The 25,811-nt window shown below is 38.4% G+C and overlaps 2 long non-coding RNA genes across 4 annotated transcripts in view; one reads left to right on the plus strand and one right to left on the minus strand.

The window, feature by feature from the left end:
- Nucleotides 1-15,419, plus strand: part of LOC140618070 (uncharacterized) — a 53,949-nt gene extending 38,530 nt beyond the window's left edge. Inside the window, exon 4 of the long non-coding RNA XR_012018247.1 lies at nt 15,151-15,419. This is a non-coding gene — a long non-coding RNA (uncharacterized lncRNA). The remainder of the gene's footprint in view (nt 1-15,150) is intronic.
- Nucleotides 1-25,811, minus strand: part of LOC140618069 (uncharacterized) — a 225,138-nt gene that overhangs the window by 36,007 nt on the left and 163,320 nt on the right. The window lies entirely within an intron of this gene.

The following is a 25,811-nucleotide window of genomic DNA, read 5'->3' on the forward strand; positions in this document are numbered from 1 at the left end:
ATATGATGTGAAGGAGTGGTCCAACATCATTCTTTTGCATGTGGATATGCAGTTGCTCCAGCACAATTTTGTTAAAAAGACTACTTTTTCTCCATTGAATTTATCAGCACCTTTTTCAAATAGCAATTCATCATCAAGGTATAGGTTTAAGGTTTACTTCTGGATTCTCAATTCTATTCCACTGATCTATATATCTACTATTAAATCAAAGCAGCCCACAGTTTCAACATCCATAGATCATGCTACATTCTTTTCAGTGATGTTATATCTTCACAAGCCCGAATTTTCAGATAAAAACATGTAAAAATCAATGTGGAAAAAATGTTTGTGAGGGTTTCCAATCTGATTCTGAATTTTGAAAAGTTTTGCAGTGTTCAATAGGCACACACATCCCATTAGTAACTGTCCTTATTTAAAACTGAATCGATATTTATGCGTGTCATGCTTCTAAATGGCTAATCATTTGTTAATACATACATACTTACTAAGTTGTTCACACTAAACTCCTTGATAAATGGGACTGTTATCCTTTCCTTTGGCCTAAGGGTGTTGTGAAGAAATTACTGAGATACTAAGAATGCTATTGTGAGTCTAGAAAGCTTGGGATCCTCTGACAGAGGAGTTTACTAGAAAGAGACAGGGCATGTGACTAAGCAAGCACAACCTAGTGTTACAGAGTTCTGAAAAAAGTCCATATTGACAGTGGAGTGGATTGTCCAGTCTCAGAGGAGAAATCATATTGCACTTGAGTTTCAAGAACTACGGAGTGTTAACATTATCAAATCCTGCAGAGTGGAAGAGAAAGGGACCTAGAAAAAGCACATGGAATCTGAAACATAAAAAGTAATTTTCCTAAGATGGGTTTGGGGATGGGAAGAAGAGATAGGACAGTAGCTTGTTGCTACTAAGAGTTAGAGGAGGTGTTTGTATTTAGATTTACCTGAAAACAAAGCTTGAGACAAAAATACTGGCACAGGTAGTTTATGGGAACATGACTCAGGAGGCAGGAATGAGGAAAACAAGAGTGACACAGAAAAGGTAGAGCATATATGAATGTGTGATGTCAGGGTTGCCCCTCTGGGCAGTAGGGGCTCAGCTCTGTGGGACCTCTGAGAAATCTACAGACTTCCTCTCAGAATTGTCCCCACAACACATGTGCCTTTATCCTTCAGGGATTTTAGCTCCCCTATACTTCTACACGGTGTGCTGAATGGGTTCCTGCAACTTCTGGGGAGGCTCTGAGATGGAAAAGCAGAGAAATACCCAGATGAAGGGGGCCTCTAGTAGCTTGAGTCTTGGAACTGTCCAGCATGACTGTGGCTAAAATCCAAGAGGGATCTATGGGATGTGATTCAAGGAAATAAAATTATTTGTTGTAGAAAGCATTCCTGCATAGAGGAAAAGAAGCCACAGAAATGAGAGGAACACATCCTTTAGGGCAGTGATTTTCAAAGTATGGTCCCCTGAACAAGTAGCATAAATATCACTTGGCAAGTGTGTTAAAAATGCAAATTTTGGGGTCCTATTCAAGACCAATTGAACCAGAAAATCTGATCTCGAGTCCAGTAAGGAATGTGAGTTTTGACAAGTCTTGTAGATAGATGTGCACTAAAATTTGAAAGTCACTCCGTGTGTGTGTGTGTGAGAGAGAGAGAGAGAGAGAAAGAGAGAGAGAGAGAGATTAAGAGAGAGAAATGAGAAATTCAGGTGAGATGTGAGAAGAGGGGGGCAAACCTAAGCATTTAATACTAATTCTTTTTTTTAAAAGATTTTATTTATTTATTCATGAGAGACAGAGAAAGAAACAGAGAGGCAGAGACACAGGTAGAGGGAGAAGCAGACTCCATGAAGGGAACCTGACATGGGACTTGATCCCCAGTCTCTAGGATCAGGCCCTGGGCTGAAGGCAGCACTAAACTGCTGAGCCACCCAGGCTGCCCTATTAATTCATTCACTGAATGCTTATTGAATGTTTATGCATGCAAGGTACATCTCCACAATTATGTCAAGAATCAGCAAAGGCAGGAGAACATGGACTCTAATAAAATACAAGTATTCCTAAGTCTCCAGTATCCCTATCCTGCCTTTTACAAGACATATTAAAAAGTGACCAAACTGATTACTTTGAATTTTATTACTTTCTCTATCTCTTTTCCGACAGGATTAAAAATGAAATTGCCAAATTGTAGGTAAGTAAAAAGAGAAGGGTAGGATCTACCAACTAGTAATTGATGCTTGAAAATCTGTGAAGTAAAGATATGCCCTTGATTCTGTGTCTATCTTACACTCTAGTGGAAGCTAAAAAGGTAGAAAATTGTCAGTGCTTCCAGTTGAGGATGGATAGGTCTTTTCAGCATCTACTGGCATGAAGCAGTTATGAACAAACATAATGATGCATCACCCTCCATGACTGTTTTCTAAGAAAAAATAAGCATAAGAAAGTTTCTATTCATTGTAATTACAAGAGAAAAAATGTTTCTTTACCTACAGCATGTAATTTGGAGTTATGAACTGAATACTTATCTGGAAACCATGTCATCTTCTTTCTGAGGAAATATATCCTTATGCTGTAAAGCTTTCCTTTACAGAGAACACAGATTTCTATGGCATTTAGTGATCATGGAAAATAATTGCTCCCATTTTCTATCCAACTCTACTTATGACTAAATGAGTTTGAGTCTATTGAATCTTTCATGGAGCATTTTATCCAGAATGACATTCATTGGGAGAGGAAGCATTACCCTGGCTGAGAGAGAAAAAAACACTAACTACGGTCCTCTCCTCCAAGGGGAATGAGTAGCCCTTCTTCCTCATTTATCATTGCCTAACGGGCAAAAGTCTTAAATTTCTTGCCTTGATGGAACACACACAGACTGTGCTGTTTTGAGGCTTGGTTACCTTAGCCAGAGGTATAATTCACTCATACATATTTGAGCATCCAACTAGTCCCTTTGTGTAAGTTTTGATGGGGAAGGGCTTTGGATGAAAAAGCCAATATGAGACCAGTGCTGTCTATAGCCAGAGTATATGCTCAAGAGACAGAGAAAATAAAATAAATGATATTTCAATATGTAGTATGGATTATATTTGGATTACTAGCAAATAAAAATGTATACAACAGGAAGAATGCTCTATCAGAGATTACATTTCTCTTCTTATTGGCCATGTATTAGGGAGAGATGATGACTCACTTTGAGGTAGAAAAATCTATTTCTTTATATCTCCCATGACAGGATGGAAAAATGTATGTGCACACGTGTGTGTGTGTGTGTGTGTGTGTGTAATCTGTCTTTGTGGGTCAAAGGAGAAAAATTTTCAGGGATGCAACTTCAGAGATCTGAAAAGAGGGGTGGGGCATCCTGAGAGGAACTACGGGAAGTTAAGTATTGAGAGATGCTGGATGTGGATTCTGGATAATAATAACATGCTTTTTTAAAATTTAAATTCAATTGGCCAACATAGAGCAGCACATCATTAGTTTCAGATGTAGAGCTCAATAATTCATCAGTTGCATATAACACTCAGTGCTCACCACATCATGTGTCCTCCTTATGTCAGATAAAGGGCCAGTATCCAAGATCTGTAAAGAACTTATCAAACAACACTCCAAAAAAAATACTGCCCTTTTTTATTTTTATTTTTCCCCACCCTTATTGAGATATAATTGACAAATAACATTGTATAAATTTAAGGTATACAATGTGATGATTTGGTATATATATATGTTTGTTATAGTGCATTGTCAGTCTTTTTACACTAGATCATAAGTTTCATGAAGGCGTGGGTTTTTTCTGTCTTGTTCATCACCATCTAGGACAGTGCCTGGGTTACTAAACAGTATTCAATGCTGAATGATTGTATAAGTATCAATCGTATGCTGGAAAGCATGATTTTTTTCTCGTCCCAGAACATGTCTGAATTATAGCATTAGGATAAAACATAATCCTTTCAGTGATGATGTTGCAAAAGACTGCTCACCTTTCAATACCTTCTCCCTACCCTGGATCCATTTCTATGTGCCACCGATGTCTGACTTTTGCTGAGGAATAACCATAAACTCAGCCAATGGGCTCTCTCCATTGGACCATGGTCCTGTTTCTAATCTTCTAGTAACCCAAACCAATGGGCAGTCTCTGTCACAAAAGCCATAATTCCAGGAGCAGTGGAGTCCATTATGCACCTACAGGTCCTATGATAAGGAGCTTTCAAATTTCCCACCTCAGCTATAATACCAGTTGAAGCAGCACAGTTAAATAATAAACAAATGACTATGCAGTACCAGGCACAGATAGATAGAATAGAGAGACTTGAACCAGTTTGGTTTAGAGGTTTGGGAAGTCCATAGGAATCTCTGAAATTCTGCCACCAGTGGAAAATCAAAGACCATCAAAACTATAAGCATAGTCCACTGAGCTGGCTGCGGTTCCTATTACTGAAACAATGTTTTCCAGAGAAAACTCATATACCTAAATCAATGATAGAGGACTATCAATGGTATATAGGACAACTCCACTTTTAGTACTTCTGGAAAAGTCTTTGTAATAGGCCCAATCCCTAGGCTTAGAACCTCAATGTGGCCAATATATACCCTGGTATGCCACCTTTTATGGCTGTACTGGCTGACTTACTCCACAAGCCACTACCATTCAGTAAATCTAGAAAATACTGTTTCTGTACAGACTACCAGGCTCCAGATGACATCCAGCCTCAGCCCCGAGTTTATTGTCCACAGTACTTTAAGATAAACTAATATTTGAGATCAATGGCTCAAGTCCAGGAGGCCTTTACCTGGTCTTTCTTACAGGGTGGCTGTAGATTGTGGTGGCTATCAGTTCAAACCCTGAGTGCAGACCATTGCATTTCAAGCCTCACCCTATTATACCACACTGAATGGTGTAGGACGGATGCTTATCTTTTCTCAGTCACTGTTCCTTTGTCTATAACAGGGGGCCAAGCATAGTGACTAACTGATGAGATTGTTATACAGCCTAGTATAATAATCCATACAAATAATCTAGTATGACTTTCACCATCGTCTCTTCCTACTTCTCCAAGATGACATCATCACTGCTAGTGAGTAGTTCCACCTATATCCCAGAGCTTTGGGTACACCTTCCTGCCCCTGTATATTTTTTGATACTGTACTCTCCACATAGAGCATTTTCTCTCTGATGTAAAACCTGAAGGAGCAAGACTTCTATCTACTGCTTGTCTTGTGGGAGGCTCCCATTTCCATCAGTCTCCTCCTAGCCCCCTGAGGCCTGCATAATGGGCACTGTCTTCTGTCTACTTTTCTTAGACAGATGGCCCGTAAACTGATTAGCTCGAAGTCCAGTGTGATTATTATTGCATTTACTAAAGAATATTTATTTTTCTTGACTAATTATCCAGTTCGGAGATTTCCTAATCCTTGTTGTCTGGCCTAGAGTTTACAAAAGCTCTTGTTCCATGACTGATGACTTTTTTGGCCATTGCAAACTCTGCTTAAGCCGCAGAAGGATAAGAAGCAAATAGGATAACTTTAAATCACTGGCATATGCTGCTTAGGAAGGAAAGTTGCTAAGTTCAGAATACATAAATGTATCTTTGCATTCAAAAAAAGAAAAAAAAAGGGAGGGGATAATCTAATCAATATTTCTGGGGAAACAGATTTCACCTTCTTCAGCAGCAGTGAATTCTACTGGGGAACTGACATCAGATTAGTACCTTACCCCATCAATGTTAGTCTTATACACAACACTGTTGTTACTTGTACTGTGAATGGTAAACTTAAGGGCTGTGATCTTCAAACTATGCTTGCCAGACCAGCAGAAACAGCATTACTTAGAACTTGTTAGATTGCAAATTTGGGGGCCTCACTTCAGACTTACTGACTCAGAGGCACTGTATTCTAATAAGCACTCCAGGTAATTCTGGTGTATGCTACAGTTTGAGAACAAATACAATAGAATAATGCCTTCTATGGGATCAGACTTCTGCCTTCTTATTTACCTTTAGAGGAACAGCAAAGTTTCCTGTGATATAGCACTTCTAGATTAGAAAGATTTCTGTGAATTTGACTTTGGTAAAACATTCAGGAAGCTGGTGGATATTTCAGGTGAATATCAGAACCTATATCCTCCGTCACCTATCTTTCATTATACTTGACTTCCAGAAGTTGAAATTTATTGTCAAGGTGTGCAATCTTTATAGACCAGATCTTGGCAGTGTGGTTCCTGCAGAAAGTAGGGTCCACATCACATATCAGGTCTACTTAAGAAATTTCAGGTATTTACAAAGCATGAATTCACACCAAAGAGATTCAGAAACATTCTAACACATGAAGAAGCCCCTCAAATCAACTCGTTTTCAGAAGGATCTTGCTTGAAAGGACTATTCCTAAAGGAAATTTCCAACAAGGTATGGACATGGGTGAATTTTGGTTTGGATTGCTTTGTTTATTATGATGCTCTTGGTTATAAGTTACGGAAAACTTAGTTCAAATAAGTTTAAACAGAAAGGGCCTTGTGTTGGTTTCTGTAAAGTCTAACATGGCCTAACTTCGGAAAAGTGACAACTATGGCATAGGGCATCTTCTTTTCTTAAGTTCTGTTTCTTTTCTCTGTTGAATTTATTCTCAACAGAATTACCTCAAATGATAGCAAGAATGGCCTCCAGCAGTTTAAGGCATATGCTTCACCAGTACAGGGTAAAGAAAGATTATTATTATTATTTTTTTTTTCTGATAGCTCCAGCAAAAGTCCTGGTTAAGGCTCTTATTGACCTGCCTTGGTTCACACACCTATCTTGTCACTAAATGATGAGGCTTGTGCTGAACTGACCCAGTCTGGGGTAGAGGCAATGCCAATCAAGAGAACTCAAAGAAAACAGAGGGGTTTGGCCAAGTGGAAAGTAAAGGCCCTGTTGTCCAAAAAGAGATACTAGACTGGCAAAAACAATTTGTTTCTATTACAGGCTCTAAGAAAATACATTACAGTCCAGAGTTTTAGAATAATGTTGCTTTTTGACCCTGTCATCTACATGCATACTAGAAGCCTTCATTCTATTGTCAGCATACACATCTAGGGACTAATAAAGACCACAGAATCCAATATTGGCCAATGACATCAAGTGTCCTTTTGTTGTTCTCTTATAAATAATGCACATTCATGTGGTAATGTGCTGAATGATGGGAGGAAAAGCCCATAGGACTACAGCTTCTAATTATTTATAAGGAGGATATTCTGGAAGATCAGAAAAAATACATAAAAGTCAATTATCTAAACATTTTAGAACCAAGTGGCCTACAAAGAACTCAGCTTTGAAAATAAATTGAACAAGTCACCAGTTTAAAAACTGGTTCATAAATCCACATGCATGCACTTTTTCATTGCATATTTTCAAAAACAAATAGTTGGTTTACAAAGCACAACCTTGCTCCCTCCTCCTAGTCTGAAGACTCCTATTCATTAGGGTCATTAACCACTGTCTTTTAAGAAGTCAGAGTTTGACAAATCCAGATGTATATACATAAACTCTTCCACGCCTACTGAAGAGTTATTTGAATTTTCATACCAAGTGTGAAACGGTAATATGGGGGATGGCAACTGTGGAATGGTATGTGTTGAAAGGCAATTGTGGAATGGTAGGTGTGTAAGGCAGGTGTGGAATATACTGCAGTAAATTGCTATTGAATGTAGCTACTGTGTGGTACAGTCTCTTTGAGGGAAGAGAATTAGGGAACTCTGGCTGAAACACCAAATGTCACACCTCACTGTCTTTCTATCAGATGGGCCCCCACTACGGATTAATTCTGTTATAGGAGTATCTCAGCCCTGCCAAAATGTATGAAGCCCTCCTTGCATAGTACTGTCCAGTCAGATACAGTGCATTGCCTGCTGTAGGCCCAGGAGAGGAAGAAATAGATTCAACCTTCCTTTTGTTGTCAGCATTGATATTCTTTTTTAATTTTATTTTTAAAATTTAAATTTAATTAATTAACATATAATGTATTATTAGTTCAACACCCAGTGTCAGCACTGATATTTTATTTCTCAGACAACTCAGATAGAAAGGTCACTATAGGTAAATGTGAACTCCATCAGCATCCCGAGTTCAAAGGTACCCCTGAAGGACAAGGTTTATATCAACAGGTAAGAAAGAAAATCAGATTTGAAATGGCAAGTGTAGGGTGGCTACTTGTTCAGGCTCTGGATTAGATTTGGACTTATATCTCAGCTCTACTATTTACACATCTGTCTTTTAGGAAACATTAATAAACAAACAAAGAAAAAAGACAAAACAACAACAAAAAACATTGAGTACCCAATTACTCATCTTAATGGAGGCTCAGCTATAAGTCCTAAGAATTAAGAGAGACAACATATGTCAAGTGTCTATTTGGTGAGTCCTTGGTTGGTGATAGTCATTATGAGTACTAGAATCTGAAATAAAGTGAAAAAAAAAAAAAACAGAAAAAGGAACAAAAAGCAAACAAACAAAAATGAAGCAAATTCACTTAACCAATTAGTTAGTTTTTCCTCGCTTCTAAAACATGGCTATGAGTAATCCCAGAAGTCCACACAAACTTTAGAAATGCACACCCTAAGTTAGTTCTTAAGGATTTTTTGAAAATTTAGATTTATGCTTAATGTTTTTATCTCAGGTATTTCTGATTGCTTCATGTATTTTGATACTGGCAATAAACTGCCCAGTTTTTATGCTGTCTTAAAATCCTTAATAAACTCTTTTGTTCTCTTTCTTATTTTTTAAAATTTGTTTTATTGGAGTTCAATTTGCCAACATATAGTACAACACCGAGTGCTCATCCCGTCAAGTGTCCCCCTCGGTGCCCGTCACCCCAACCCCCATCCACCTCCTTTTCTACCACCACCCCCCTTTTTTTTCCTTTCCACTACCCCTTGTTCGTTTCCCAGAGTTAGTAGTCTCTCATGTTCTGTCTCCCTCTCTGATATTTCCCACTCATTTTCTCTCCTTTCCCCTTTATTCCCTTTCACTATTTTTTACATTCCCCAAATGAATGAGACCATATAATGTTTGTCCTTCTCCGATTGACTCATTTCACTCAGCATAATACCCTCCAGTTCTATCCACGTTCAAGCAAATGGTGGGTATCTGTCATTTCTAATGGCTGAGGAATATTCCATTGTGTATATATAATATATATATATCACATCTTTTTTCATTCTCTTTTTTAAATTAATATATTTTCAGCTTGCTTGTAAGAATTCTCTACTGATATTTCAAAGTAACATAGAGCTTGAAGGAGGTTGCTGGTGAAAATATTTTCTCCAAAATGGCATAATTTACAAAGTCAAGAAGTAAATTGATAAATTTTGGTCAAGATTGGAATAGGAAATATCACTTATCTCTAAAATATATAAGCTTTTACCTTATTTTCATTGATTATGAAGTTTATGGACTCAAAGAGCATGTAGTTTTAAAGTAACTGGTAAGAAGGCATTCTCAATTTAATTTTAAGAATGATCTGAACAGGGGATCCCTGGGTGGCTCAGCGGTTTGGCACCTGCCTTTGGCCCAGGGCACGATCCTGGAGTCCCGGGATCGAGTTCCGCGTCAGGCTCCTGGCATGGAGCCTGCTTCTCCCTCCTCCTGTGTCTCTGACTCTTTCTCTCTCTATGTCTATCATAAATAATAAATAAATAAATATTTTTAAGAAAAGAATGATCTGAACACAGAACATAATTACATCAAAAATAGTATTTATGCAGTGGTATAAATAAAAGGGAAAGATTCATAAGAAGGAGAAAGGGGAATGGAAATTCATCTTGTTAAGACCACAAGAAATATCAAAAACAGGAAAAGCTTCATTCATATCTAAATCCTAGCATACTTTTAACTGCTAAAGACAGAAAACTAGGCATAAATTGGCTTTAGTAAGAAATGAATTTATTAATTTATTAGTTCACGTATCCTGAGAAGTCTTAGGGATTGGTCAGGCTTCTGCTTCATATAATTAGACCTAAATTTCTCTCTTTCAGTCTTGCTATCTTCTCATATGACCTCTTTCTTGGGCTCCACGTCGTGGAATGAGAGAGAGAGACAGAGAATGAGAGAGAGAAAACTCACTCCTAACAATTGAACCAGTTTATTGGGCATCTCACTGATGTGAATTTTGTCAAGTCCCTCTTCCAGAACCAATCCCTGTGGCCAAGGGGATATGATACCCTGCATGGCCACCCCTGAAGTCTGAAGTATAGTCACCATTATAAACCACATGTGGAGATAGTAGAAGAGGTGAGAGTCCCCCAGGGAGAATCAAATACTGTTACTGAAAAGGGAAAATGACTGGGTTCTTGAATGTGCAGTTTAAATTCTACTTTCTCTGTGACATCTTTCCATCTTATATTATTCCAATGGATGCTGTTGGTCACTTGTCCAGATTCCCTTTAATGGTCAGTATACTCAGCACCGGGCTGTTGTAAGGATTGGCTGCCAACATCTCACAGTTGCTCCCCTTCTTCAGAGAATTGCTTTCAGTTTAATGCAAGCCATTTTTTTCATCCAGAGTTTGTGTTCTCCACTCCCAATTCAGGAGCAGCCTACAGCCAACTACCTTCTAACAAGACTACAAAAGCTGACTCCAGCTGGGATCATGTCCTTACTTTGTTCCTTTCCCTAGCCCATCCTGATCCTCTCACTTCTATTCTTTTGACAACCCTCACCCAACAAGACATGTGCTCCAAATCCCTTTCTCAGGTTCTCCTCTTGATCTAAGATAATTATTCAACTTGTCACATTATCTCCAGTCTTTAAGATTCTTGAGAACAGGTATCATATTTTGGCCTATACTTAATTTTTAATACAATTTAACATTCGCATATGTATATAATGTTTTTTCAACTGCTTTGAGAAGATAAGACCACATCTTTTACTGCAATGTTTCTCATTAATGGTCATACAGATCTCCTGGAGATCTTATTAAACAGAGGACTCAGGGACCTGAAATCTTCATTTCTTACATGTTCCCAGAGAATAGTGATGTTGCTGGTCTAGGAATAATGTTTTGACTAGCAGGTTCTGCAATGCATAGATTATTTTAAATCACACATAGCATTTAGTCTCAGGCTTTCTAAACAATAAGCACTTAGTAATTGTTTGTTATTAGATTATAAGCTAATTGAAGAATGTAGGAATTTAAGGCATTTTTGATTAAAAAGAAAGCTGATTTTAAAAGTGTGTTCCTTAAATATATATAGATTCTCTGTCCTAAATGGGGGACAGTAAAAGTTACTCAAGAAGACATTTTTTACAAGTTTCCAGAACTTGCAATAGAAATATTTCCTGAATCTAATTTCTTCTGTTCTAGGATCCAGAGTTAAGGGGCCAATTAGTAATGGGGCAGTTATTCTCAGATATGCCAACAGAAGTTGAAAATGGCAATTTTGGGAAGAAGTAGAATGTGATTTCTTATTTGCCATGGGAAATTCAATGTCCATCGCAGGCATCAACTTCTGAGTTTAATCTTAAAGTCAGCTATGTTTGAGCATTTGATTTATTTCTAGAAAGGATAATGGCTGCAGTCAGGCATTTGCTGGGATGTGTATTATAGGTCCTGGGGCTATAGGTGGCTTCATCCCAGTGCTCACATCTCAGCCATCCCTCTCGTGTTACGTTCTGCTAATTATAGCTGAGATACTAATCAATCTGTCCTTTCTGGAATCTTGCAGTATCAAGCTCTGCTTTCATCAAAGAGTACAATTCTTTAGTTTTAGCACTAGACATTTCTTCTACAATAACAGTTGTGTTCATTATGTTTAGGTCTTTTGTGAGAGAAAGAAAAACCGTGTAACCTTAATAAATCCTAGTGTCCATGTACTGGAAATGTATAGAGTCTACTTAGTATAAAGATGCAGTTCTCAAAAAAAAAAATAATAAAGATGCAGTTCTCAATCCTGAGTGCACCAGAATTGCCTGAAGACTTAGGTGAAAATAGTTTAAGTAGTTCTAGGACAGGACCCAATATTTCGTTTGATAAAATGCTTCCAGGGATTCTAATGCACAAGGTTGAGCATCACTGGTACAAAGTGGTAATTTTCAAACATTTGTGTGCATCAGAATAATTTGTGTGCGTCACCTAGAGGGATTTTTTTCAATGCAGATTCCCGAGCCCCACTCCAATTATTCTGACTTATCAGGTCTGGGAAGGGGCCTAAGAATTTGCATTTCTAATAAACTCAGGAAATGCTGATGCTGCTGGTCCATGTATTGCATTTTAGTTGCACTAAAAAAAATACATATTAGAATATCCTGGGGAGATTTTAAAATCCTCATACTCAGCATAAGTACCAGCATCTTTTGTGGTAGGATCAAGGCATCAGCATTAAATTCAAGTAGCCAACATATAATATATCATTAGTTTCAGATGTAGAGTTCAATAATTTATCCTTGTATATAACACCAAGTGCTCATCACATCACATGTCCCCCTTAATGTCTATCACCCAGTTACCCCAGCTTTCTCCCACCTCCCTTCCAGCAGTTGTCAGTTTGTTTCCTATAGTTAAGAGTCTCTCATGGTTTGTCTCCCTCTCTGATTTATTTCCATTCAGTTTTCCCTCCCTTCTCCTATGATCCTCTGTGTTATTTCTTATATTTCACATATGAGTGAAACCATATGACATTTGTCTTTCTCTGATTGGCTTATTTCACTCAGCAATAATACCCTCCAGCAATGTAAATGGTAAGATTCCATCTTTTTTGATGGTTGAATAGTATTCATATATACGTGTGTGTGCATGTGTGTGTGTGTGTGTGTGTGTGCGAGATCTGTTGGTGGACATCTGGGCTACCTCCACAGTTTGGCTATTGTGGACATTGCTGCTACAAACATTGGGGTGCAGGTGTCCCTTCCCATCACTACATTTATATCCTTGGGATAAATGCCTATTAGTGCAATTGTTGGGTCATACAGTAGCTCTATTTTTAACTTCTTGAGGATGTCCATAACCTTTTTTCAGAGGGAAATCAGTTTGCATTCACACCAATAGTATAGTAGGGCTACCCTTTCTCCACATACTTGCCAACATTTGTTGTTTCCCGACTTGCTAATTTTAGCTGTTTTGACTGGTGTTAGGGGGTATCTCATTGTAGTTTTGCTTTGTATTTCCTTGATGCTGAATGATGTTGAGCATTTTTTCATATGTCTATCAGCCATTTGTATATATTTTTGGGAGAAATGTCTGTTCATGTCTTCTGCCCATCTCTTGACTGGATGTTTTGTTTTTTGGATGTTGAGTTTGATAAATTCTTTATAGATCTTGGGTACTAGTCCTTTATCTGATATGTCATATGCCAATATTTTCTCCCATTCTATAGGTTGCCTTTTAGTTTTGTTGACTACTTCTTTTGCTGTGCAAAAGTTTTTTTATCTTTTGAAGTCCCAGTAGTTCATTTTTCCTTTTGTTTCCCTTGCCTTTGGAGACCTGTCTAGCAAGAAGATGCTGTGACCAAGCTCAAAGAGATTGCTGCATTTGTTCTCCTTTACAATTTCGATGGATTCTTATCTCACATTTAGGTCTTTCATCCATTTTGAGTTTATCTTTGTGTATGGTGTAAGAAAATGGTCCAGTTTCATTCTTCTACATGTGGATGTCCAATTTTCGCAACATCATTTGTTGAAGAGATTATCTTTTTTCCATTGGATATTCTTTCCTGTTTTGTCAAAGATTAATTAATCATAGAGTTGAAGGTTTATTTATGGGTTCTGTATTCTGTTGCTTTGATCTATATGTCTGTTTTTGTGCTGGAATCATAGTGTATTGATGATGACAGCTTTGTAATATAGTTTGAAGTCCAGAATTGTGATGCCACCAGGTTTGATTTTCTTTTTCAACATTCTTCTGACTATTCAGGGATTTTTCTGGTTCCATACAAATTTTAGGATTACTTGTTCCAAGTCTGTGAAAAATGTCAGTCTATCCCTACACTGTGGAGAGAGTTTAAATCAAGAAAGGATAATTAGCATTTCTTTAAAACAGGTGATTTCAGTGTGCAGCCACTGTTGAGAACCACCAGTGGAGAGCAATATGTTATCAATCTTATAGTTAATATGTAGAGAAAACCACATGTGGAATGCAATAGTGAATAGCATTCACTTTGCAATAGGCAAGTGTAGGTGAAAATCCTCATGCAGCCATCAAATAACTGCCCGGAATGGGAATGTGTGTACATTACTTAATCCATCTAAACCTCAATGCATTTATCTTTAAAATGGGCATTATACCAATTGTAACTCCTTCAAAAAATGAGATAATAAATTAAAGCTTTTGGCTCAAAGCCTGACACATAGTAAATGTTCAATAAATGTACAGGGTTATTATTATTGTATCATTTGTTATGATTACCATTATTATTATACAAAGAATTTTACTGAAAATTTCTCCTTTCACTAAGGATGTTTCTTGGAACTACTTATTTATGCGTGATGTCCTTTATTGTAAAGAATCTGCTGCAGGTGTGTGTTGAGGAATGAGGTAGCTCTTCAGCATTATTTTCCATAAAGACAGCATATTTAGCTTTAAAAGACATTTGTCTTTCTATGAATAAGTTTCTTTTTTTTTAAATATAGAATTTCTATATTTTTTTTTAAATTTATTTATTCATGACAGTCACACGGAGAGAGAGAGAGGCAGAGACACAGGCAGAGGGAGAAGCAGGCTCCAAGCACCGGGAGCCCGATGTGGGATTTGATCCCGGGTCTCCAGGATCGCGCCCTGGGCCAAAGGCAGGTGCCAAACCGCTGTGCCACCCAGGGATCCCTATGAATAAGTTTCTATGTGATTTTTCAACCACAAGTTTTAGGGACAAGAAGGTGTATTTCAGAGGGTATAAGCTGGACATCTTGAAGTTATACCACACCTGGAAAAGCTGAAGAACAGAAATTGCTTTTAAAAATGTTCCAAATCCTATCCTTCACCTTCTCCTGTGTCCATACTTTTTTTGCAATGTGACTGTGCAGTTTTTCCCATAAATAGGAGGAGCCTTTTTCCCACCCCTCATATCTGGGCTGCCTTATGACTTGCTTTGGCCAATAGAGTATGGTGGGATTGATTAGGAGTAAGTTCTACACATGGAATCCAATAGTTTTTGCACACTTCTGTTTTTTCTTTTGCTCTTTTGTCTTCATCAGGAAAACATGCTAGGATACCTTGAAAGAGTATGAGATGGAGCAAAGTCAAGTGTCCCCAAAAATCTAAAGTGAGGTTGCAGACACACGAAAGAACTCAAACAAGATCAGCCAAGAACTCCTGGACAATCTACAGAACACAATAGATGCATTAACAGTCAACTCGGGTCTGCATAACCATCTATCCAATCCCCAGATTTATGAGAAATAATAATTGATTGTATGTTTTAAGCTACTAAGTTTTGGGGTGGTTTGTTACATGGCACTAGCTAATTGACACAGAAGATTGACTAAAAAGAATAAAAAATGAAGATAATGAGGACTGGAAATAATGAAAGCCATATTTCACTATGTCCAAAAATAATTATTTTCCAGGTGATGGGGGAACACAGAATTAGCTGAAGACAAAGCACAAGCCTGTGACAGCACATTGACAAGTCCTTGAAACAGGCAGAGGGACATTCCTCTACAGACTCAACTGCCTCATTCATACTTTGCTAAGGGCAAAAGGCAATCTTAACCCAACCCCCAAGATCTTGTAAGTCTACTTTAAAATATAAAAATTCCTTTAGAAATTTCCCTTTATCTCTAAACCCCTAAGATATGTGCTGGCAATCATCCTCCAATCATGGCCCACCAATATACATCTGAAGGGTCTCATCATTCAGGTTTCATTAGACAGTAATAAGTGACCTTTTCCCAACAATAGCTAGCCCTCTTAAGGTCCTAGAAACCTTGCTTCCAAAATTCTTTAGAGAGTACACTATACCCAAGCCTCTCCCAACTCCCAGGTATATAACCAGCCACCCCTCACAGGCCCAGGGCAGCAGCTCTTCCTGTCCATGGGTCCTGTCCCTGTGCTTTAATGAAACCACCATTTTGCACCAAAGATGTCTCAAGAATTCTTTCTTGGTCATCCGATTCAGACCTCACCCCACCAAACCTCACCTAATTCTAAAACTTCATCACAGGCACATTACAGGTAACAAATTAACAATTACTTACTTTCACAAAAACAAATTATATTTCATGAAGGCTTTGGAATTCGTTTTCTGGTCATTTATTTAAAGGATGCATTTTGTTTTATTTTTATTTTTATTTTTTGTTATTTAAACCAGCAGTCTTGTAGGCAAACTCAGAAAGCTTTCAGGAGGAGAGACCTCCTGGTGGATGCTGTTCCAGACAAAAGCCAGATAACATTTTTAGTGTTTAGGTCACAGACAAGGCTAAAGGAACAATAAATTGTGCCAGTTTCCCATTTTAGGTTTTTAAGATTTAGCAGAAGCTACAAGTTACAGGTCTATCTACAAACTCATCCTAGGTAGTGAAAATTGAGGACAGAGGGCAGTGGGGAAACTACTAATTTTGCTTTTTAAAGAAACTGCTTCTCAGGAACATGAACACATAACATTTATCTTCATAAAGCCACCGGCAAACTCACAAAGAAAGGTACTTTGAGGTCATGAACTAGTGGCCCTGTGCACTTATCAGTGCTGAAATCCCAGATCCACTCCTCACTAGAGAAAATGAGAACTGCCAACATCCTCCTGCAACAGAGCTGTCCTTTTGTAAATGTGCTTTAACTGCTTAGTCCTGTAAGATTTAGGTGCCTAAGGATATAGAATCCAAATATTCCACACAGAATCTTAAGGTGTGTTTAATTTCTTTAAAGGGCTCAAATAAATTTGGCAGGCAAGTTTATTGATAGCAATTTAACACCTAAAATATTCCATTTGGGGTATTTCCTCCGTGTGATTTGATTTACATAATTTGTGATCTACAATGTGGATGGCAGGAACAACTAAAAATAAAATTGCTCTCTTAGATATTAGTTAGGTCACAATGTCTATAACAAGGATATCCTGAGCTCAAGAGTCATTAATTACCAGACAGGAGATTTCTAGGTTGCAATGGATATTTACTGACTATCTTGTGTACGTAATGAGACTCTATGGGGTCATAGAGACCAAGAACCACTCCCTCAGAATGAACGACCTTCAGAAAGGTCAACATTAGAAAAGAAATCAGGCGATGTGACAAACAGGCTATAATGTACAAATACTATCTGAGGTAAAAGGCAGAGGGCTGGACTGCAAAAGGGCAGCATTAAGGAAATGGTCACTGAGATATTGAAAAGACTTCTGGAGGAAGAATATGAATTTGTCAACTAAAAGAATTGGGGAGGCCAACTTCTGGCAAGACACATAGCTTGTGCAATGCTATGATGCCATGATGGACCTTTATATATTTGGGAAATAGCAGTTGCTTTGGCATGGCTGAACGGCAGGTTCACTGAAGAGAGTAAGAGAAGCTACAGCTGAAGAATTGGGTCTGGATTACATGGTGGATGACCTAGGGTGCCATGGTAAAGATTTTATCCTAGAAAAAAATGGAGAAAGTGGGGTTAGAGGCAGATAGATCATTTAATGGAATATGGTGGTATTTGACATCACAGATGGAGAGATCCAAAATAAAGAATTGTGCTCCTAATCAGCAGGAAACAGACCCTGAGCCAGGATTTATTTGCAAGTGATTTACAAAAGCAGTACTTTCAAAATAATGCATGAGGGAATATGGGAAGCAGAACAGAGAAAGCAAGAAAGTCAAATAAAGATGTGAGTTCAGGAATAGTCTCAGTCTCAGCCTAAACCCAAAATGAGCTCTGTAGCATAAATTAAATCTCACCCTATATGCCATACCAGTTAGTCATTGTCTAGAAGCTATCCTGAAGGAGAAAGGAACTTTGAGTTGCTCTGATTCTCTCTACTTAGGAAGCACACGAATCCTTGGTCTAGAATCTGCTTCCTACTAAGTAGGAGTGCAACACCATTCCTATGCCCAAGGATAATCCTCTGAAGGTCAAAGGTATCAGCTTTTAATGACAACATAGAAGTTGGACAATGGTGAAAGGAAGTTGGTAAAAAAAAAAAAATCCTAGGGGATCCAGGCAGAGTAACAACAGTATCTATTACACAGCGAGAATGAAGATAGGAGGACAAAGAAGAGTAGTTTCCAACTGTGTCTCTAGGAGCATTCAATCCCATGAAATATCTATAGGTTTTGGCAGTGAGAGTGGCAGTTGTAAGTCTGAAAGTGCTTAGTTAAAATTAAAGACCTGGCTTACTACTGGAATCTTTAGATCTTTTGGTGTTCCAAGAAGAACATAAAATATGAAGCATTTTCTAGCTTATATGACCAGAGCACACTTTGATAAATTCTTGATTGTGGAGATATTAGGAGTTTGCCATGGCTTACCTAAGGGGATGATTATAAGTGGTGAGGGTGGGGAAGGTGTTTGGGGTGATGCTTGTGTTTCTGACTTCAGAAATAGAATGGTAGGTCAGGTTGGGGGGATTAGATAATGAGTTCAATTTTGGACTTGTTAAGTTTGAAATCCCTATAGGAAGGATAGAAATCTGTGCAAATTAAAGAAATAACTTTGGAAAAATGGTTAGAAATATGTTGATAATGGATTGGGATAATCACCATAGTATAGGAATAGGTGAAGTAGTTATAACTAATCTCTTAGTTTTATTTGTGGAGTAAGAAGAATTATCCTCTGATAGATTCAAGAGTGTGGTAGGTCTTTCTCTATTCATTCCTCAAATGTTTATTGATTATCTAAAATGTACCAGGTTTTATGCTAGACAGTAGGGCTGTGGGGATTGGGCAGTATCTATGTATACATAATTATGCTTTTTGCCCTCAAAGAGGAAACATTTTAGAAAGAGAGACAGCTTGAGAGGAGCTTGTGAAGTTAGAGTAAAAGAACACTTACCAAGGACATGTAACAGAATCACTGTATATCGGGGGTTGCCTGCTGAATGGCATGAATGATAATAACTAACTTTCTCCAGTGGTATTCAAAAGCATCTTGGCAGTAAGGAAAAGAAGTTTGGGGGATCTAGACTTGGAATTTTAAAAGATGTGTTAATGGAATTAAAGATAAGGATAATGAAATAACTGAAGTGATGTATAATGGGGTCTCAAGAGAACAGGCAGAAAGTAAGGAGATTAATGAGGCCCAAGTATTGATGTAAGGAGGGTTAGAAAGACTAAGATTTAGTTTTGTAGTTAGGGAATAGGATTTTAGAGGCAGCTGAGCTTCAAGTTCTTAGTATTGTCTTGGGAGTGTGGCATTGAAGTCCATAGAGGAGAAGGCCAGTGGAGTTAAGGAGGTGACAGAGCTGAAAAGTCCAGAGATCAGTGTTACCCTCTGATGCTGGCAAGAATTAGAGCAGGGATCAAGATTGCTGATCAGGTGCCAGGGTCCCCCAAAATGAATGAATGAATCAATCAATAAATCAATTAATCAATCAAATTTGTCCTATTGGACTCAAGAATACTAAATTTAAAGCTATATCAAACATGCATATACAGAGCCCAATTGTCAGTAAGAAATGCTTTCCTAATTCACCAAGCTGTAGGCAAAAAAAAGCCGCATTTTTCTACAAAGCAAAACCATTTTATATTCAAAGACATACCTTTTTTATTTCCTGCATTGTCTGAGTTTATAATGTCAAAATGTTTGAACTCTTTCCTCCATTTTCTGAAAGTGATGGACAGGGCTTTGCTGAGGGGTATGAAATACCCACCTCAAGCCCTAGGGGTTTGACAGCATTCAAATCCCACTACATTAACTCATAGATGACCCATACTGCTCTACCAATAGAGCAGTCAATTGGTCACCAAACGCTTGTTGAAATTAAAGAACTTGAGTCATGTGCTAAATTAAAATAGAGGACGCTTCCCCCATCTGAGATAGATATCTGTTTTACTTGTCATCTACGTAATCTAAGAGAGGTCATCTCTTCAGGAAATACCAAATGGTTGGCATACTGCTAGTCTCAACAGTTTAGAGAAATTAATATGTTAAGGAGTAGGGCATACCAAGTATACACCACATGGAATGAGGTGAGTAGTGACTGATCCACTATCACTTCATGGTACTGATTCTTGTTGATAACTCTCAGAAACTTCTTCCAGGTGCTCCCTCATCCTTTCTCACCAGTGTGCAGGTCCTCATCAAGTGATAATCACAAAGAACAGATTCTTTGATAAGGTTGCCCAAATTCTACGACAAAATCTAGGATGTATGTAACATGGGCCAGGTGATTTTCTTATATTATTTTTTAGATCAAAACAACCCTGAGGGTAGGTATTACCATCTCATACTTAAAAATTGATATATTGAGGATTAGAAGCTAAATTTCTTGCCCAGTGGAAAAATCAAAAGTAATTTTGGGCAGCAATCTGAGCCAGGTCAGGCCAGTAAAAAAGCTGTTGCTTTTTTTTCCAAAATGCCAGGTGTCTTCAAAAACTCTATTGAAACTATGGCTTTTTAGATCCCATTTGGATGTCTTAAGGATGAAAGTTGTTTATTACTTGGGTTCCAGGTATGTCAATATTTGACTTCTAGTTGATTCCATATCAGCAGAACCATTTCCCCATCATCTTATATTATATACTGCCAGTCAAGAAGGGTGCAGGAGGATAAAAGAGTCCTTCCGAATCCTTCCAGATTCAAGATTCCAAGGGGAATCCAGAACAGTCTCTGATTAGTAGTAATGACACTTTCTCACCTTTCCCACCAAAGTGGCTACTCTTCTAGCCCTATAGCTCAAAGGAACAGAAGCAAAAGCAACACAAATAAGAGAAAAAATTCCAATCCACCATTTCATCCCACATAGCCAATGGACTCTAAACAACATGTTTAACGGAAAGGGGATGGGTATAGTGCACTACCATGACACAGACTGGAAATAGTTAATGATTGTCAAGATGAGAGGAAGAAATAATGACTTGAAACTTGTGAGATTCAAAGACTGTAAAAATTTAACGCATGTCAGGAGATTCCAGCAGGAGGTCACTATGAATGGTTTTCCAGCCACCAGTCATGAGAAGTTGGCAAAGAAAGTTTGCTTTTGCCTGATTGCCTTCAATAGTACAGCAAACTGTAAATAGAATTGGAAAACCAGTGGACTTATTATTAAGTTTTTCTGCAGCTCTGTTTCATAGGGGGAACAACAGAATCAAATGTCCTTACAACATACAGAGTGCTGCTCTCATAGCCACAAACTTAGCAAAACTTTTTCTGCTTTTCTCAAATGCTGAGATTGATTTCTCTCCTCAGGGTACAGTGCAGGAAAATTATTTTTAAACTGAAAAAAACTTTCAATTCAAAAGTAAGTTCTGAATAAATAAACATATAGATGGAGCCTCTTTGATATGCAGTTTGATAATGAGAAGAAATAGAACAGTTTGGGAAGACATCTCTCTGATATGAGGCAAATGGCTGCAAAGAATGAATTTCTTCAGGGAAAAAAATTCCAATGAAAAATGGTCTTCTCTCCTGTAGATCAAATGTAAAGATAATCTCCATAGTTTAGTATACTGCTTGGCTTAGCTTAGATTTTTTTCTTGATACATACAGATAGAGAGAGAGAGATGAAATATTTTGAAAGGGTAACCTATGCCCTAGAGGCCTAGAGCCCTAAATTTGGACAGAACTCCTAAACTCTACATCCTCTTTTTTCCAGTTGGAAGGGATCTGTTATTCTTGAAACCTGATGTGGTTTCCATTTTATGAAAAATAATATGTAAAATCCACTGTATCAGTCAGGGTTTAATCAGAGAAGCAGAACTATTAGGATTATATATATCCATAGACATATGGATTTGTTACAGGGATTTGACCTGTAACAACTCATGTGGCAGCTCATTAGACAGTCTTCGTAAGACTACTGTTTTTGCATCTGATACTGAAACTTGAAGTCCCCAGGGCAGGCAGTTGGGAAAGGAAATTAGAAGTAAAATGGGAAAGATAATTGACAGGTGAGAGCCCATGAGGAAGAACTGGAACCGTGGCAGTCTTATTGCCTCCCATTTTTGTGATGTGAGTGTCCCGCAGAAGCTGGAGCTCATTGTCATGAGCTAAACACACACCTGACCCAAGAGTGGGAGAAGTTGAAGGAGGATCAGGGGAAGGTGGAGCAGTTGCAGGCACAGTTGCTGCCCTACAGCAAAACGGTGACCTGGTAGATTAATGACAAGGTACGTGAGTGGCAAAAGCAACTTCCCCAACCTTTCAGAAGCAAAAGCACATGGCTAATGCATCACCTCTAGCCTCCAAGTCTTTTAAGAAAATATCTCTAGTGGCCCATCTTAATCAGAAAGATACAGGAAGGGAATTCTGGGAAGTATTGTTCAGCCTAGCCACACTGATATATTACGAAGCCATCACATCCATTTCATGAAAGCATGCTGGCCCTTACTCCAAAGTATACCATCAAACTAGGGGATGAGCCACAGAATAAGAGGTAATGATTCCAGAGACTCAAGGCAGGTGACATGGCCAAATCCAATGACAGACCCACATTTTCACTATGCCACCACCTCTACATAATTGTTATCAAATTCCACCGTGTCTCCCTTCCCAGGAATTCTTCCTAAATTTTCTCCCACGCCCCAAAAGGGGAAAGTGCATACCTTTATCCATTGCCAGAACACACAGAGTAGGCCAATATAAAGAATAGGAAGGGAGAGAAAACATATCCAAAATCTCTGAGACATAACAGTTCTTTTTTCGTCTAGTGACATGATTAAACCAAGTTCTGATTTCCTCCTCTTGTAAAATGTTTATATCAGTTGATTTGGAGTTGTTTTTTTGTTTTGTTTTGTTTATTAACACTGCCCATTTATAACCTAGACTCTGTCAAGCAACTGAACCCATTGAGCAGTAAATATATTTGATATATGCTATAGGATATAACCTGAAGTGTTTGTAGTATAAAAATAAAGAACTAGAAATAAAGAATCCTGTAGTTGGGTTTGACAGGGTAACATAACCCCAGTTATGATGAAACATTTCAATAATTTGAAGATAGCTCATAAAGTTACTTTGTAAGTACCATATGTGTGTGTGCATTATGAGTGTTGCTAGTGTCAGTGAATGTACAAATGTATAAAAGGATCTCCTCAGGAGGATAAGAGCCTTGAATTTGGTTTGAAAGTGACAAAACCCTTGAAAATATAAAAGAAGTCACCAAGTGTGGTGCCATGGGGCCAGGATAGTCTCAGGTGATGATATGAAGAAAGACTCACTGAATTTTAATCTGGAGGACAGGAGGACCAAGAACACTCGGACTCAGACCCCAAGGCTTTGTCTCATGCAGCTTTTATTAAGAGAGTTAGCAGACAACAATCATCATGAATTTACTTGTTGGCTATAGGAATGATTAACTTTGAGAAACAGAGAAAACCATGTTTATTTCAAAGGGTAAAACAATTGTCCTGCACAATACTTTGCAATCATGCTGAATGAGATATAAGGGGGCTAATATAACTCGAGAAGTGGAGGGGGGCAGAGGAGCTATATCTGGAGAACAATATGATCAAGAGTCAGTGTGCTGACTCAGGACCTCATGTATCCCCAGTGTGCTAGGGGTAATGAGATTCAGTCCTTAGATAAGCTCCTCAGCTGGTTACCCACAGTGGGACATCAGTATAGTGGGAATAATGCTAAGGGGAATGATTGTAGAAAATCTTAATGGGGAAATAAGAACCTAGGCTCATGAGTAGATGGGGCAAGTGGGTAAATGACCTTTCTTACAAGGAGGCTTAAGAAATCTGAGTTGTATATGATATATAATAAGGAGCCATTTGTAGGGTTTGGAATGTTCTGATTAAAAATGTGAAATGAATATACCAGATGGATAATAGAAGGGATATTCCAGAAAACTAAAGGCTTACCAAGCTGGTACTAAAATTTCATTAATGAAGAAAGTAAAGACTCTAGGGATTTGACTATGAAACAGAAAAGTAAGCATCCATGAGCCATTAGGCAGAAAAAAATTGCCATCCAACAACCAGTAAGTAATACTGAGCTCCTCCAGTGATCTCAACACAGGACCAAGCTCTGTGGGGACACACTTCAGAAAATACAGCCTCTCCTGTCTTTGAGGAAGGGCTAGGCCGAGAGACCAACAACTAAATGAGTGACCCTCCTTTCCCTAAAACAATTTACTGGGTAAGAGAAACAAGACCCCATGGGGTAAGAATGGTTGTTCTTCACGTTGAAGACTGGGTTTGGTTGGGGTATGACAGATTTTAGCTTCCAAGAGGTCCACACTTATGCCCACACTTACGTCATATGTGCTTACAATGAGACATTGGCCCTCCTCCTTGAAGTGTGGGATCCATGCTCTCTCTCCTGAAAACTGTAGGCCTGCAGCTCTGTCAGAACTGTTGTAGTATGACTTCTGAAGCAAGGTCATAGAAGGCAGTCTAGTTTCTGTCTTCCTTTCTCTATCCAGACACACACTTTGGAATCCCCAAGTTGTCAGGTGAGAAGCCCGCCTACCTGAAGCTGCCATACCAAAGAGACGAACAGGGAGACCATAACATTGGAAATAGATGTCCAGAGAGCTCCAGCTGTGCCAGCCCTCTCAGCTGTTTGTCTTCTCAATCCGTGTGCTGGACATGTAAGTGAGGAAGTCTGGATGATTCTAGCCCCCGCATTGGGCACCACAGCTGATGCCTCACAGAGCCAAGCTCCCAGTTTTTTAGCTTAGGACTCCCACCATGTTGGGCAGAGATGAGCTATCCTCACAGTACTCTGTCCAAATTTCTGACCCACAGAATCCATGAAAATGTTAAAAATCTTGTTTTACATCACTAAGTGTTTGGGTAACTTATTATACAGCTTTTAAGGACTCTGGGGCTGTAGGGGGAATGTAGGTCGATAGAAAAGATGGAAATATACAGTAGCAGTAGCCTTGGTGGTAGTGATAGAAGCTCTAGGACTAGTAAGTAGCTAACACATTGAATCTAAGTGTCGTAGATCTATTCTGTCACCTCATCCTTAAAAAATGAAAAAGAGCATAGTGTGTTTGTTATCTCTATTTCTCAGAGGGGAAAAATGAAGTGCAAAGAGATGAAAGAACTTGTCCAAGGTGCCTGGAAGTGGTGGAGACAGGATAAGGCTCCAAGCAGTCTGGCTTCAGAGTCTGCACACTAACTGCTGAAGCATCTGAGTAAAAGCTTGAAGGTAGTGGGGATCTTAACACTGAAACTAATAATGAGTATTTTTTTTAGGCCTAACCCAGACTCCGCCAGAGGCTTAAGACGAATTGTGTTAATAGGCAATGCAGGTAGGACAGCTGGTGAGGAGTATAAGTGAGCCATTTATTTGGGGGGAAAAAAAAGTTAGAAAAAAGACTTTTCCTTAGTCATGAGTTTTGGAAACTACTTAAGACAATGCAGAGTAGAAGTTACTAGGCAGGTCATCGAAAGTGCCGCAGTCAGAGAAGCAGTTGGGAATATAACAGGAATAGTAATGTAGATTGTGAACTAAACCCAAGTGCTCCAAATCACAGAGAATCTATGTGGCACATAAGCAATTATTCACATACGTCTTTTTATCCGAAGCCGACATTCTCAATAACTTTGAATAGCACTGGAAGAGAATCCAATAAAGATCCAGCCTGCAGGCCTACTTTTAAAACATTATTATTAATATCCAATGATGCAACATTCATTGTGAGTCACTCATAATAATTTTCAAGGCTAGAATAAAATTCCTTCTTTCATTCAGTACAGCAACTCTCAAAAATTAAAATAGATGCAAATATGTGGCTTGCCCACATTCTGATTCTGCTATCAGA

The sequence above is a fragment of the Canis lupus genome, chromosome 26 (assembly GCF_048164855.1).
Source record: "Canis lupus baileyi chromosome 26, mCanLup2.hap1, whole genome shotgun sequence".
NCBI classification, from domain to species: Eukaryota; Metazoa; Chordata; class Mammalia; order Carnivora; family Canidae; genus Canis; species Canis lupus.